This window comes from Bos grunniens, chromosome 26 (genome assembly GCF_055505025.1).
Source record: "Bos grunniens cultivar Pamir isolate PY7600 chromosome 26, Bosgru_T2T1.0, whole genome shotgun sequence".
Lineage (NCBI taxonomy): Eukaryota > Metazoa > Chordata > Mammalia > Artiodactyla > Bovidae > Bos > Bos grunniens.
Window position 1 is genome coordinate 21,603,658 of NC_141190.1, and position 15,687 is coordinate 21,619,344.

The following is a 15,687-nucleotide window of genomic DNA, read 5'->3' on the forward strand; positions in this document are numbered from 1 at the left end:
CAGCGTCCTTCTCCAGGACATGTAGTCCCCACTTCTGTCACAGCGTGGCGCCCTCACTCCATGTCGAGATCCCTAGTCCACAGCGGGGAGCCAAGTGGGCCGCAAGGCCGCAGCTGCCCTTCCCACACTCCCCACTGCAGGGAGCCTGCGGGGCCGCTCTGCTGATGTGTGACTGGCCTGGGGCTCCCGTGTGGCAAGAAGACAAACAGACGTGGAATTCAGGTGTGGCTCCTGTTACAGCTGAGCATTCTGGCCTGAGCTACTGTGCACGTGGCCTCTTGTCTGCCCTGGCACAGAGCCCAGGGTGCAGAGAGATGATGCTCTGGCAGGAGGGTTCCTTGGCACCAAGAGCTTCATCTCTGTGGGGTCATTTACCATCCCAAATCCCCTGCCATGGGCTGGCTAACTGACTGTTCGCAGTTTACCTAAACCAAGTTTTGTTTGTCTTGAGTTCCTGAACTATTTGAAGTAGAATAACACTGCCAAGTTCATAGAGTTGTTAGGACTGAATGAGTCAGGCATCTAGGGCAATGATTCTGAACAGTTACAGGAATCACCAGAGGCGCTTGTTGAAAGTATAGATTTGTGGCTCCATCAGCAGTCATTTGGTAGTTCTGGATGAAGCTCAGGAATCTTTTTAGTCAGCTCCTCAGGTGATTCCGATGTCCATGGCATTTTGAAAAACTGACCTAGGACATACAAGACTACCTCGTATGCATTAGTTCTGTTTCTCAGAGCACACAAGGACAGTGTGGCGATCAAGAGTACACAGTCTTTCTCTCTAGATTATTTAGCCAAGATGTTGGGAGGAGGAGGATGGGTCTCGGGACAGGGACACAATGTTTAAGCCCAGAATGGGTGTTTGAGACCTGAGGAGGCTGATGTAAGGAGGGCCATAGAGAGCTGGGCTGCTGGCACTGTTGGAGAGTGATGGGGGTGTGTCAGTGTATTGTAATGCTGAATGCAATGTGTTGTTGAAGGGAATGAGATCAGTGTACTGGGGGGAAGGAGCAGAGAGGGTGGGTTGGGGTACATTGGCGTTTTCTTGAGGAGCTGGAGGTTTGTTATATCATGATGGGGCCACAAAGATGAAGTGGTGGAGACTGTGATGCTCAGTGAAGCCCCACGGGGGCAGTCATGCTTCGTGATTTATGGTGAGACATCAAGCCCAGGCTTCAGACTATTCTCTCTTTGGTTCTCAGAGGGGAGTTGAATGCTCCTTAAGCTTCTGGGGGAACTTTTCTGCTCCCAGAATGTACCAGCAATTATGTGTGTGACAGAGAGAGAGAGAGAGAGCGAGAGAGTGGGGAGGGGAAGGTGAGCTTATGTGATGAGATTCTGAAAAGTCTTTCCCTGAATTTCCTGACTGACTTGAGGAGAGGGAGTCAGTCTCTACTCAGTCAGTTTCCTCTCCCCTACCTTCACAAAATAATGTTTGACCTGCCTGGTTTCTCTTGGGATTCAACTCACCAAAAGGGGGCACTCTTGTCAGCTGCTCATGAACATGAGGATGTCTGCTAACTGAAAACACCTTCCAGAAGCTCTGAAGATCTTCCCAGAGGAACATTCTAGAAAGAATCCTCAAATTTCAAATCCTTGAACATTGGAATTGGAAGAGATCTTAGATGCCACCTGATACAGTCTCCCTCAGTTTGGTCCTGGAAGGACCTTGTGAGAACACCCTACTTTCTAAGCCTTTGGATATTCCAGAGCATGGTGTGGGAGACAAATCATACGTTACCTAGGGAAAGGGGGGCTCAGTAGAGTCAGGTAGGGGTTTGTGGGTTCTGCTGGTAAACACCTAGGAGGTCAGAGGTAGGTGAGAGCCTATAGAGGGCTCCTTAGAGCCAGGCAGTTGGAGCTACACCTTAAAATGGGTGGAATTTATTTTTAGTTACATTTGTTCGATGATTTTATGAAAATTAAGGAAACAAAAAATACCGGGATGAGAGGGCGAGGCATCTGTCTATAGGGGAGCCTGAATCCATCTGAGGTTTGGAAGACAGTAGAGAGACCACCTTGCTTAGAGAGCTGGGACCACTGTCAGAGCAGAGAAAGTGAGGAAGACAGAGTGGTCTGGCTGTGGCGGGAGGGGTGAGACTGGAAGCCAAAGGAAGGACACTGGGGGTTGGGCTCTCAGCAGGGATGGTGAGGGTTGAGGCTTGAAGAGCAGTTGAGAACACCCAGGAGACAGAAGAGAGAAGAGGTTTCCAGGGCCAGGTGTGAACATACTTCCCATCCAGAGAAGCACTGCTCAAGGAAGCAGGAATGGAACCCAGAGAATAGAGGTCATTGAGCTGGAGAGAACACAGGAGCGGCAGTCACAGCCCAAACTCCAGTAGCCTCATTTGGTATAAGAGGCAGGGGTGAAGATCAGTGGAGGTCCTTAGAGTTGGTGATTAAGAGGTTAGCGGAATAGTAGGGGTTGAAGAGTGAGTTTGTGGATAAGAAATGGGGCAGTAAGTGTAGACCACTCTAGGTTATTCTCTGAGAAATATACAGAGGGCTGGAGATGGGCTGTAGTTTGAAAAACAAGCTGCAGCAAGGCTTTATTAGCCTGGGGGAGAGGAGTAAATCTGTGGACAGAGGACAGGGGAGAAGGAGCTGTTGGAGAGGAAGAGATTGAGCAGACACTGGGAAGAGCCGAGTTGTAGACAGGGATCAAACCTGCATCTCCTGCATTAGCAGGTGGATTCTTTACCACTGAGCCGCCAGGAAAACCCATCCATGAATTAGGTAGATGCTATTATTATTATTTTATAAATGAGGAAATTGAGGTTCAGAGAGGGGAAGTAACTTAGTTGAGGCCACACAGCCAGTCGGTGTCAGAGTTAAGTGTTTGGTTTTGCTGATTCCCAAGCATGTGCTTTCTGCTGTGCCTTTTAATCACTACTAGGTAAGTGACCGTGAACAAATTAATTTCTTCCTCACTTTCTTCATCTGAAAAGTAGGGATAATAATAATGCTACCTCATAGATTTTTGTGAGGATTAAATAGATTAATATATGAAGAGGACTTAAAACACGGTCTAGTACGTAGAAAGTGCTACTTAAGAGGATGCTGCCATTATTATTATTATTTGTAATTAATCCTCAAAGCCTCCAGCCAGAAGCTAAGGACTTATAGAGAAGTGAAAGAAGATCTTGGAACATACAGGTAATTTAGAAAGGATCAAGTAGTGGGAGAAAAGTGAGAGAACCGTGTCGTACAAGCGGTTCTCAACCAGGGATGTTTTTGTTGATGTGGCCGGGAGGAGCTCCTAGGTTTTGGTGGAATCCGGAGTGTTAACAGTGTGCAGTCATTTCCCAGTTGAAAATGTGCAGGAGAAACTTAGGTAGAAAGGATGCTTGGTATTAACTCCTCAGAAGAGGAGTTAATTCCAATTCCAGACTGGGAGCAGCTCGAGCAAGTGTCGGGAGGAGCTTGAAGATCTGCCTGGCTGGAGAGAATTAGACTCTGTTGGAGGCAAGTGTTCCTGGAGGGAAGGGAAGGGTTAGGGCTGCAGAGGAGGCTGGGAGCACATCCTAGAATGTCAGACTGAGGGCTCTGGACACTGAGCAGAGAAATGGAAACCCATGGGGTTCTGGGTGAGAGCATGGCATACTTAGGGAGACCACTCATGCAGTCAGGGAAGACAGTGGCTGAGAGGGGGAGAATCTGGACTAAACCCTGGAAGAAAGACTCATGAATTGGACTAGATTTGGGGCTGGTTTATGCGAATAAGCAGCAACCTAAGGGACACTTGAAGGAAAACTCCCAGTGTGAAGATGCATGAATGGAGAGTGGGCTGAACCTGACCTAGCAGGCACATGACCTAGGAGAGAATTCTGGGAGAGGTGAGCTGGTTTGGGACTCAGGTGGTCACAAGTGAATTTAGTGTGTAGTGATGGGGAATCTGGAAGGAGATATCTGGTGAGGAACTGGGGATGCTGGTTGAAAGTCAGGACTGAAGTACCGATTTGGGAGTCATTAATCCACATTATTGAGTACGCTCAATACACATATAAAAGAGGGCCCCTTTGAGGGTCATTCCTATGGGGTTGCTAGTTGAATTTAAAGTCCTGCTTGTAGATAAGTTGGTCATGGGAGAGAGGCCCGTTCTGCAGGTAAGAAGAGTTGCTGGGAGAGAATCAGAGAGGTTGGAGAACTAGGAGAGGGCAGAAAGCGTCCAGGAGGGCATCACCAGAGCCAGATACCCCAGAGAAGAGGCCTGGGGCTGGCTGCTTCCAGAGCAAGTGACTTCGGGACAGCAGTAGGGTGGAGGCCAGAGACAGGCAGAGGGGCCACTAAAGGAAGGAGGCAGTGTGTAAGGATAGCTGGTAGGGTGGAGATGTTTGGGAACTCAAGGAAAAAGAGAATTGAGGTTCCCAAGGCAGGTTGTAAAGCGGGTATATGAGAGGAAACACTGAGACTGATGGAGTAGGAGAGGAAGCACTCCTCTGAGCTGAGGGGTTCCCTAAGAACCACCCCCGCCGTAGGTACGAAGTAGCAGATTTCTCTTGGCTCCATTCTCTGGCCTTTCTCTGCTCCTCTTTTAACCCCTAGTTTAGGCTATTATTTCCTCTCTCCCTGCCTCAAGAAACAGAGAAAAACAGCTATCTTGATTTATCTGGCTTTTCCACCCTGCCCTCCAGACTCAGCGATTCTCACCTCCTGTGCCCTCAGCCTTCCCTTCTCCAGGATAAAGTTCAGTTCCTGTAAGGTGACTGGACTATAGAGTTTTTTCCTGTTTGCCATCCTCAGTGCATGTGGGCTTTTCAGAAAGCTTGTGGGCCACCCTGTGCCCTTCTCCCCCTCCCCCCTTGTCTTCTACTAGCCCTATTCAGGCAGGACTTGCCTTTTTTTGTATGTTGCTTTGATCACAGTCCCTTCTGAGAAATGGTTCCCTGATCCCTCCCCCACCAACTCCCTGGTCTCAGTCTGTCACCAGACTTAGGAGTCAGCAAAGGATGTTGAAAACTCCTCTCTTCGAGGAATCCTCCAGCAATTGGGCTCATTCAATTCTTATTGCTACTTCCTCTGTCGATTTTGCAGATGGGGGTCCACTTAGATAACTTTGCAGATAAAAAGCAGCACGTGCTCTGGCATCTTCCTGTTTTGGAACTATTCTGCTTCTGTTGTATTGTAATATTCCAGAAGGCAGCTAGAGATCGCCTAGTTCAGGGATTTCAAAGACTATTTTAAATTTTAGAAACTTCGATTCTAAATACACACATACACACAGATGAAAGCAGAAATGCTGTGGCTGAAGTTTGCTCACCTTTGCTCCCATCCTTGCCCACAGCAGCGTGGGTGCTCCTGAGCCCCTGGAGCTCCACAGAGCACATTCTAATGTCTTCATTTACAGGTGAGGAAATGAGGCCCAGAGAAATGAAGAGACTTGCCCAGAGTCACACAGCAAGAGCAAACACTCAGGATTTGCCCGTGATCTTCCCAGTTCTGGCATTCTAGGACTTACTAACGAGCCAGGCTGTCCCTCTAGTGTTCTTTATGTACTTTGTGTTTGTCATTCAGTCATTTGGACGTTTATTGAGCACCTGCTATGCGTTGGGTACAGAGTAGGCCCTCAGGACTATTAGGTAGCAGTCCTGGGAGTCAGTGAAAGCAAAAGCAGACACTGCTCTCATAGGGCCTTCAGTCCAGTGGTGGAACTGAAAAACTGTATCTGTGAAGAGCACCATAATGGAGAGATCAGCAGTTTAATAAGGAGGGCTTATACGTGGCATGTCAGTCCTTTGGGGCTTTTAGAACAAAACATATAGACTGAGGCGCTTATAAACAACAGAAATTTATTTCTTACTGTTTCAGAGGCTGGGGAGTCCAAGATCAAGACACCAACAGGATTAGTTTCTGTTGAGGGCCCCCTCCTTGTTCACAGATGACTGTCTTCTCACTGGGTCCGCGCACTACAGAAGGGCAAGGGAGCTCGCTGGAGCCCCTCTCATAAGGGCACCAATCACCACCCAAAGGCCCCACCTCCAGATACCATCATGGTGGGGATTAGATTTCAACATATGAATTTGGAGGGACACACAGACATTCAGTCTATAGCATGAGGGATTTAACCTAGTGAGGAAGTGACCTGAAGCCAAAAGCTGAACCTAAACTAGAAGAACAGAGGAGAGAAGAGTTCTAGGTGGAGGCAGCAGCATAAGCAAAGCCCAGTGGAAGGAGGGAGCCGAGTGGGATGAGGAATGAAAGGAGGCCAGGGTGACCTGAGCGTAGGAAGTAGGGCTGTGGCCGGGCAGGCACACAGGGGTTGTGTATAAGACGGCAGTGCAGGCTGTTGAGAAGTACTGGAATTAGATTTGTGTTTCGGAAACTTGTCTCCAGTTGCAAAAGTAACTGAATGACTTGTGCCCGACTCTGTCCCAGCTGGGTTCCTTTCATTCCATCTCCTTCTATCTGCTCTTCTGACCTCAGTTACATGCTGCTTGGGTGGTACTAGCAGAGTTTGTTTCCATTTTTTATGGCATATGCATTTCAGCTCTAAGGTATATGTGTGCAGTGTAGTGTGTGAATGTGCTATGACCGTATCATTTATTCATTCAATAAATATTAAGTTATTGAGTGCCAAAGAATCTGCCTGCCAAAGCAGGAGACGCCAAGAGATGCAGATTTGATCCCTGGGTTAGGAAGATCCCCTAGAGTAGGAAATGGCAGCCCACTCCAGTATTCTTGCCTGGAAAATTCCATGGACAGAGGAGCCAGGTAGGCTACAGTCCACAGGGTCACAAAGAGTTGGACACGACTGAAAAACAGAACACGCACACTTGAGCCAGGTACTATTTGATTATCATTACGGGCAACCAATAAGCTGAGTGATAGCATGTCCTAGTGTGTGATGTTGGTGTGTCGTGTCATCATGTGTGGGTGCCCGTGTGTGAATGTGTGCTCTTAATGATGCTCACTGCAGGTGGCTGTGTTACCACGTGGCTATTGGTGTGTGTCTCCCCTAGGTGTCCTTGTATGTGACTGTCATTATGGGTGTTGTGTGTCGCTCAGTATAACAACAGTGGGTGTGGTTGAGGGTATGGGTGTGTTGCTGTGCAGTGTGAATGTAGGACTGTCAGTGTATGGCATGCATGGCCTGGCCAGGTGAGGCTTGGTGTGTGATGTGTGTGTCTCGGTGGGGGCCATGGGAGACCCCCATCTCCCGCCGTAAATCTGGAGGAGAATGAGCTTCCTGGACTGTTGGAGGCTCTCTTGGTGGCCCCCGGATGATTGATGCAGGAATGGAGCCTCCGCCTGGCACGGCGGACGCTGGGGAGCTGGAGCCTCCCCCACTGGCGCTGGAGGGAGAGGGGTGATAGGGGCGACCAGGCGGCTCTGGACTGGCCAGACGAGGCCAGATTAATAAAAAGGGACCTGGGGGAGGGAAGGCCAGGGCGGCGGCTGCCGCAGGAGACAGCTGAGATGAAAGCGGCCCGACTGGTGAGCAGGCAGGTGGCCTCTCCCCTGCCCTGTCAGCACTTTTTAATGTCCCCCTGGTTAGAGTGTGCGGGAGGACTGGGGCGAGGGGAGCCAGAGCTCACCTTTCCCAGGCCCTGGGGGAGGGACTGGGGTGGGAGGAAAGCGGTCAGAGATGTAACTGAGAGGAAGAGCCTGGCTTATGCCCTAAACGCTGTCCCCTAAACACTTACCTTGGCTTAGGCTATCCAGGGATGGCAAGGTTAGGAAGCAGCTGGAGAAACAGAAAACCAGAAAGGGGGGTAGAAGGGGGTGACTGTGTGTACAAATGTGGGCACAGCACATGCAGATTACGGTCAGGTGGGAGTGTGTGTGTGCGTGTGTGTGTGAAATTGAACCAGCTACGTAAATGAGCGTGAGGCTGAGTTCAAGGGAACGTGTGAGCAAGACCAAGACCCTGTGTGTTTGTGTTTGTTCAGCTCTCTGCTGTTGGCAACTAAAATTTTTAAACAGGGCTCTCCTCCTGGCTTGGCCTGTTGCTGGTACGTGGTTTGGGGAAGGTCGTTTAATCTCCCTGAGCTCACGTTCAACTGTAAGTCTCTCTATAAATGTTTGGGGTCATTGTTAATAATTGCACATGGGTGTGTTGGGTGACTGTGTGTGAAGGTGTGGGTGTGTCTGGAGGCCTGAGTGTCATGGTGGGTATCAGCCATAGTGGGTGCGTGGGTGAGAGAACAAGTGTGTTAGGAAGTGTGAACTTTATTTGCAATGAACTGTTGTGGGAGGGAGTATACAGGTGTTTGAAATGTATTTGCTAATCGTAGTAAAATATACGAAAATACCTGTATGGGCCCAAGAGTGGGGAGCGTGTCTGTGTGTGGCCGTGAATGTGCGTGTTTGGGTATCCACATCATCCCGTGTGTCCGTTTGCAGTAGGTGATTTTGTGTCTCAGGGTGTATCTGAGTTAGTTGTCCTGGCACCTGCGATGAACGGGTGCCTCTTGGAGCATACACTGGCCGTGTGGGGGTGTGCGGGGATGGGTTTGCATGTCCGTGTGTGTCTGGGTGTGTGTCCCAATGCAAGTGTGGTTGAATGTGCCTTTGTCTCAGTCGCCTGAGTGTGATGGCAGTGTGTGGTGCCTTGGTGTGGCTGTGTGTGACAGTGTATGTGCGTGTGTGCGTGCGCGTGTGTGTTTGGTGAGCGGCTCTGCTGCCTTAAGCACCTTTCGAATACATTGGCCACAGCTCATTGAATCCTTTAACAATCTGACTCTGCTCTTCCTTCCCCGTTTTTTCTAATTCAGTTCCTCTTATTACAAAAATAAAAAATAAAGCGCTGCCCCTTTCCAGTGGCTGGCCCCGCGGAGCCCCTGCCTCGGGACCAGCCTCGTTTCACTCCATTTCGGAGAAAACGGGAAGTCGGTAATTTTAAAAAATATTTTCTACTTTATTTGGGATTTAATGTTCTTACAGAATCCTGCTGCCTCCCTCTGTCCCCCCTCCCCACCCACCCCCAGCCCCACATGCAAGAGGCGTAATGGCCCGTTCAGCATATTAGGGGAGCCAAGTGTGCGCCCTTGTGTGTGTGTGTGTGTGTGTACATACCCACACTCTTGGAGAAAAACACGCAGAGACCCACAGCAGACACACGTAGGAATACACAGCAGCTCAAATGTATACTCAGACATAAATTCAAACACTCTTTCCTAATACTCAGACACCACACAAAGAGACAGTCACACTCTGAAGGGAAACGCAAAAGCAGGAGCACTGTCGGTGAAGACTCAGCGGAGACATGAAGGGAACCAGACAGAGAGGGGAGGAAGGAAAGAGATGTGCTCCCAGTGACAGATCAGAAGCAACTTTTACACCATAGATGAACATGAGTGGTTCAGGAGAACCAGAGGGTGTAGAGCATCCCTGGGCTAGGTCTTGTCCCTTTTGTACCAGGGGATATTGATGGTCAAAAAGTGATTACTCAAGATCAAGACTAGATGTGGGGACAGAAGTAATTCTGTGCCACTTCCCTGTATCCTCCTATCAGGGTCCCAGGGCAGTAAAATGCATAACTGTATGCGTGTGTGTGTGTGTGTGTGTGTAAGATGTGCTTTTGAACAGGACTAACTTAAGTGCCACATACATATTAGGCTCAACAAATGTTTGCAGAGGCTAGCAAGGCCTAGGTATGGCTGTGTTTGCCTTTAAATGTGTATTTGAGAACCTGTGTCTACACAATGGGAGCACCCATCATGGTGTGTAAGCCTGTGTAAGTGTGGCTGTGTATGGCCGTGTCTGCACATAGACTGTAAGCCCCACAGGGGCAAGACCAAGTGTCCTCTCTATAGCTCCATCACCTAAGAAAGGGCCTGGCACATAGTAGGTACTCAATAAATATTCATTCAAGAACAAATGAATGGACAAATTCACTCTGGAAGATCAGATAGCTTAGGAAGGACCTGATCATCATGGATAGAGACCATGAGCAGCCCAGTCTCTGGGCAGGACCTGGGAAGAGGGAAGATGGTATATACCATGAAATGTGGAGGGTGGGAACTCAGGCAGTCTCTCCCTGCCTCTGTCTCTTTTGCTAGGAGATGTGGGCCCTGTGCTCAGTGCTTTGTCCAGAGTGATGAGTTTCAAGAGTTATTTCAGACGTTCTGTAGTGAAAAAGAGAAATGAGCTATCCATTTTAAAAATATGGGACAGGTGAGGGAGAGAAGGGCAGAAGTGGACAGAAATTCAAGATGGATGGATGGACAGAGACAGATAGACACACTGAGTAAACACATGAACTCATTAATAGATTTATTTATAGACAGACCAAAAGACAAATAGAGACACAGATAAACAGGTGTACAGATAGACACACACACTGACATGGATAGGCAGGCAGTCTCCAGGAGAGACTGACAGATCAACAGACAGGCAGACCAATCGATGCACAGCTAGATGGACAGGTGATTGCACAGAGAAGATGGATCTGTAGCTCAGCATATAGAATGGGCCTCCTCAGTGGCCATGCCCCATATTCCATCCTCCTTCTTGGCTAGTGGAACCCACTCTTTTGTTTGGTGCTCGGAGACCAAGTGCTTTGGGGAAGGTTGAATCTCTCCCTTGCCCCAGAGGTGACTCTGAATTGGTCCAGGAAAGTCATGATAATTCCATTCCCCTTGCTGGAGATTGATTAAGAAATGGACATATGATACAAGTCTGACCATTGAAATGTGGGAGGAAGTCTGTTAAGGAAACTTTGGGGAAATTTTACCTCAAACTTATACAAAGACCCATGGAAGAGATGTGCCCTCTTCTCTCCTGGATTTTGGACTTTGCTGTGTGAAGATGTAACGTGTTGAGTTGCTGCAGCCTTTTTGAAACCCTGAGGCTTCTCCTGAGTCAAAAGCCGATGTGCCAGAGATGGCGGAGGATAGCTGTGAAAATCTGGGTGCCAGACGATGCCCCCAGAGTCACATTAACCAATTTAGGAATCTCCCTGCCCCCAAACTTCTTGTTATCTGAGATAATATTTTTTTTATCATCTAAGCCACTTTTGGTAGGACCATCTGTCACTTGCAGCCCAAAGCATCCTAGTTGCTACAAAAATCAACTGAAAAATTGGCAGACAAATGGTTAGGTCAAAAACAGGTAGAAAAACAAATGGGCAGGTGGACAAAGATGGGTAGTCAAACCTCAGGCATGTAGCTATATGGCTGGTTAGACAAATTTAAAAGCAAAAAGAAATGGGTACATGAATGGATGGATAGACAGAGATGGACAGATAAACAGACAAACTGGGCAGCAGACAGTTGGAAATACAATCAGACTCTGACCCTCATGTTTATGTTTATCACTTATTAGATACTTCATTGTTCCTATAACTATGTAATTTTCCGTTTTGGGAGAAACTCTCTCTGTCCCTCTACCCTCTCCCTCCCCCTCTCTCCCGCTCCCCTACCTCTCTCCTATCTCTTCCCTCTGTCTCTCTTTTTCTCCCTCTCTCTCTCTTTTCTTTTCTTCTCTTTTCCTTTTCCCCATGTCCTCCCCTCTGCTTTCTCCTCATGCTTCATGTGCCTCCCCTTATATACGTGCACACTGACCTCCAACTATGTTGACAACATCATCAAGAAATTCCTCCACCATGTCTTATGCTTTCTTCTCTGCTCTGGTCAAAGTCCAGGCTCCTGCAGGCTCTTGGTTCATCCCCTTGACCTTTCATATTCTCGGTTCCACTCTTAACAAAGAGGCCCTAATATGTTTTTTGGGTTATGGCCCTTGAGGTGTTCCCTCAACCTTGCTTGTTATCTGCCCAGACAGTGACCCTTCCTTTCCTCCTCTCCTCCACTGCCCTTCCTCCTCCTCTTCCTTCTCAACATCAACAAGCTTCCTTGAGAGCCTACTGTGTGTAGAGTGTGTTCCTTCCACCCGTAAGGCAGAGATCTGGAGCCTGACTGCGCGGGTTGTAATTCTGGCTCCACCTCTTCCTAGCTGGGTGACCTCAAGCAAATTTCTTAGCTTCTCTGTGCCATATTTCCCCATCTACAAGATGAGATTAATAATGGTATTAACACCTGCTTCACAGGACTGTTGAGAGGATTGATTTGGTATGAGAAGGGTGCTTAGAACAGTCCTGACATATAGTCAGTACTATAAAAGTGAGAGTTCTGCTTCTCACTTTATTATGCTTCTGACTCTAGGAATTCAGAATTCTCAAGTATAGAGGAAGATAATTATCAGCAACAAAGCAGCCCCTGTATGCTGAGGGTCTTATATGTGGTGTCTCAATTAAAACAAAACAAAACAAAAAACCTTGTGAGATGGAACTGTCACCACATATGTTTCCTGAACAAAGCAACAAGGCTTTAGGTGGCTGAAGTGACTCGCAAGAGACCTCACCACCCGTAACGGGGAAGATTCAGGAGTTGAACTCAGATTTAGTTGATTCAAAAGCTGTGCGTTTTCCAAGACACTGTGCTGTTTCTTTAATTTGTGGATCAAGAGTTTAGGATTTGGAGTTAGCAATTCAAAGATATGAGGTCTCAGAGTGCTGGTGCTTTGGGTGTCCTCTTACCTTGACTGAGAGCAGTTGGAATATGAATAGCTTGTTTTCAGAGTGGTTAGAGTGTGTGACATGGGATTGCAGCCTCCCTGCCATATATCCCCATTCTCTGCCTTCTGAAATCAGTGCTGGCCTTACAGTATGATTTGGGGGTTTCCGGAGGGTGAGGGTCAGGTGAGTACTGGAGGACAGCAAGAGTCACCAAATTAATGCCTTGCCTGAGGTCAGGAAGTCCAGGGCCACCTGGAGATGAATTATCTGGTTAAGAGGCCATGACCAGGTAGATCAATGGAGACAGAGGGTTTTGCCACTTATCGCCCTGCATTTAAAGAGCTGTACTGCTGGGGCTCATGAGGACTGTTGCCTTTCTCCAGTAGTGCCCCCGCCCTGGACCACTGAGTCCTCAGGGAGCCTAACTGGGAGACCTAAGAACTGAGGGCTTCCCTGGGAAGCAGACTCTGAGATAGAGATTAATACACAGGGTGTTATCAGGAAGCTCTTGGGGTCAAAACATTTGGAGGGAGAGGAAGGAATCAGGACTGGGCAGAGGCCAACCCTTTGGGCCACTCTGGGAATAGAGTGGCCCTTGAACTTTTCCCCAAGTTGGGGCCAGATTTTCTGCCCTTTTCTATCTTTTCTACCCTTGGGTCATGGAATACAAGTAGTCCCGGAAGTGGGTGTGACCTTAGGCTGGGCTGCTCTCCTCAACTGAGGCCAATTCCCCCATGATAACAGAAAGCTGAGGACTGTCTGCAGCACTCCCAGCAACTGGGGTAAGTCCTTCACTGAAGGGGATCGGGCAGCACATTACAGTGTCCGCCAAGTCACCTCCCTGAGCTGGGGAGGACAGAGCACTCACACAATGAAGGAAGGCTTCCATGTGTGAGACAGTGCCTGGGCTTTGAGAAGTGTAAGTAGGCAAAAAAAAAAAAAAAAGTCAGGAAGGGGAACAAGTAGGCAAAGGGGAGTTTCTAGTTGAAAGAACAGCATGTACTAAAACCCAAAGACAAAGTGGACACATGAGAGGTAGGCAGGACTCAGATCTGAAGCTCTGCACTGCTGTGCTAAAGAATTTGAGTTTTTGAGGACTTCTCTGGTTGTCCAGTGGTTAAGACTCTATGCTTCCAACGCAGAGGCACAAGTTCGATCTTTGGTCAGGGAACTAAGATCCCACATGCCGTGCAGTACAAGTGGTGGTGGAGGGCAGGGGGAAGAATTTGAGTCTGTGTATTAAGGAGGTGGGAGCCTTTAAGGACTTTAGGACAGCGTGTGGCATAATTAAAATTCACACTTTAGAATAATCTTGACATGCCACTTACTAGCTATGTTCCTAAAAAGTGACCTAACCTCTCTGTGCCTCAATTCCCTCCTCTGTAGAATGGGGCAATGGTAGTGCCTGCCTCTTGGAGTTATTGTACGAATGCAGTGAGATAGTATGGATAGAACTGGGATGTGGCAACCCTTGGTGAAGATTAGCTGTTGTTATTAGCTATTATAGGCTAGATTGGGATGGGCAGAGACCCATAGAAAGAGCAATGAGATGGCCGTGGATGGAACTGTGATGGAGCTTGGGAGTGAGACAGAAGAGATCTCAGCGAAGCAGAAGAAAGAAAGAGGTGCTGATGTCAGGAAAGCTAAGGGAGGAAAGAGACCCCCAAGGAACAGCCAACACAGCTCATTGTCACAGAGAAAGCATGAGCAATCAAAGTGGCAGAGTCTATGGTGAGGGGTTCCTGTGATGTACCCTGAGGAAAGCATATCATCAGAGTGGTGGGTGGAAGGTAAGTTGTGGTAGTTTGAAGAGTAAAGATGAAGCTGAGGGTTGTATATCTCTGAATGAACAGACATATGGATGGAGAGATTCACCAAGGTCCATGCTGAGGCCATCCAAATACAGTCTTTCCAGATGACCTATGCTTGTGCCCTCCTCTCATGTTTCCCACCATAGACTGTATCTATCATAGTTATCTCTATTCCTTCCTATGTGTCTACTGGACCAGAAGCTCCTTCAAGCTAGGATCCTCAGCCATGTCTGGGTCCTTCTCTGTACCAGATGAATGGTACTGACTACAGGGGCAGGAAATCAGCAGCTCCTTTTGGAGAGAATGAACCATCTGAGGTGAGACCAGGAAACAATTTTCCTGGTTTGTAGACTGGTCAGTCAGCAGAGAAGTAGTGAAACTATGTCCTGAAGGAAGATGTGTGAGGGCAAGAGGGTTAGCTAAGTATACAGGGAGGCATGAATCAAGGGATTTAGAGAAAAATAAATACAACCGACCTTTGAGCAGAAATTCTTAGCCTTTTTAGATCCTAGATCCCTTGCAGATGCAATGTAAATAATGAACACTTGCCCCAAGAAGAACATGTGTCACACACTCATATTCAGTCTACATGTGATTTCAGGAGTTTGATAGCCACTGACGCTCATCTGTGAACCTGTCCAGTGGTCCCATGGGTTTCAAGTCAAGAAAGTGCTTCCAAATGAAGTCCTATGACCTGGGGTATATCACTCACCCACTTTTGGCTTCAGTTTCTTTATCTGTAAGATGAGGAATCATGAGATGGAGACCATAGAAATGAACAACTTTGCAAGTCATCTGAAGCAGGTATTTTATTATACAGACCCACAAGTATTCTACCTGATTAGTAGGTAGAATTATCTCCATTTTGAAAACAGGGAAATGGAGACTTGGTTCAAGAAACTTGACCAAATTGACACATGAGTAAGTGAAGGAGCTAGAGAATCTACCCAGATCTGTCCAGCTCTAAATCCTGGGCTCTTCCCTGTAAACTGAGCTGCCTACCAGGGATAGTACTATTGATGTCTGTCTGCTCATCCCTGGCATGGTTAATGCACTGAAAATACGTGAAAATTATTTAGAAACTGAATAGCACTTTTGCAAATATAAGATACCACATTGATATCCTCATTACTGATCACCCTGTATCTAAATCCCTTCCTTGGCATCTGTTAGTTCTTCCTCCAACCTCAGGCAGCTTCTTCCTTGCTTCTGTCACCTGTTCTTTCTTTCCCTCCCACTTCCTGCGGGTAGGTTTCTTTAGTCCCTCTTGCTTTCTTTTCTTTACTTTCTAAATCCTGTCATCCTACAGCTTCAGCTGTGACCTCCAAGTAGTGAAGTGAAGTGAAAGTCACTCAGCCATGTCTGATTCTTTGTGACCCCATGGACTATACAGTTCATGGAATTCTCCAGGCCAGAATACTG